The following is a 746-nucleotide window of genomic DNA, read 5'->3' as shown; positions in this document are numbered from 1 at the left end:
ACTCGGCCTGCCCCGGGGACGCCCTGCAGCCAGCCCGCCCTCCCCCTCCGAGGGCCACCCAGGGCGGGGACACGGGGTCAGAGGGAAACCTGGCCGCCCTCCTGTCTCTGACCGGCTCCGCCTCCTCCACACCCAGCTGCAGCCGGGCCAGCGACCAAGGGGACACAGGCCGTCGGAGGTCCGAGCTCGGGGACCCCTGCCGGACAGACGGACGTGAGCTTCGCCCACCCCCAGAGGACAGCGCCCATGGTTCACCCTCCTCCGCATCCTCTACACCCACTGCCTCACCTGCTCAAACGCCCAGCTAGGCCTCCGCCCTCCCCGGGTCAGGAAAGGCCCCGTCTGGTGGGTTCAGCTCCCCCCACCCCGTCGCCCGCTGACGTCCCCACAGACCTGTGTGCCGGGCTCTGACCCACAGGGCTCACTCCCGCAGGTGGGGTGGCTGTCAGGGCCGACTGCCTCCCTGTGTCCTGGGTTTAAAGACCACAGTCCAAGCCCACAGCCCAGCCCCCGAGGCCGGCGTCTGCGGGAGCTGCCCTGGCCGGGCTGGCACGCTGGCAGTTAGGAAGATGGGCATCTCGGGAACTGGGAACGGAGCTGGCGTGCGCCCGTGCTGAGCAGTGAAGGGGACACAGGCAGGGCAGCGGGCACAGAGCTGGGGCAGGCGAGGCTCAGAGATCTCCCGGCCCCTCCGTGTGCTCCCGTGTCCCCAGCAAAGCCGGCGGGCGCCGCTGGCTTCACAAAGA

General features: G+C 70.8%; 1 protein-coding gene and 1 long non-coding RNA gene across 2 annotated transcripts in view; one reads left to right on the top strand and one right to left on the bottom strand.

Annotated features, from left to right (window-relative positions):
- Positions 1-746, bottom strand: part of AGPAT5 (1-acylglycerol-3-phosphate O-acyltransferase 5) — a 35,770-nt gene that overhangs the window by 3,779 nt on the left and 31,245 nt on the right. The gene's annotated exons all lie outside the window — the stretch shown is intronic.
- The window catches only part of LOC107184690, a 14,570-nt gene continuing 14,027 nt past the window's right edge, over positions 204-746 (top strand). The window contains exon 1 of the long non-coding RNA XR_001515590.1: positions 204-249. This is a non-coding gene — a long non-coding RNA (uncharacterized LOC107184690). The remainder of the gene's footprint in view (positions 250-746) is intronic.

This window comes from Myotis davidii, unplaced genomic scaffold (genome assembly GCF_000327345.1).
Source record: "Myotis davidii unplaced genomic scaffold, ASM32734v1 scaffold807, whole genome shotgun sequence".
Classification (NCBI taxonomy): domain Eukaryota; kingdom Metazoa; phylum Chordata; class Mammalia; order Chiroptera; family Vespertilionidae; genus Myotis; species Myotis davidii.
Note: the sequence above shows the minus strand (reverse complement) of the source record. Positions and strands in the feature narration are given on the sequence as shown.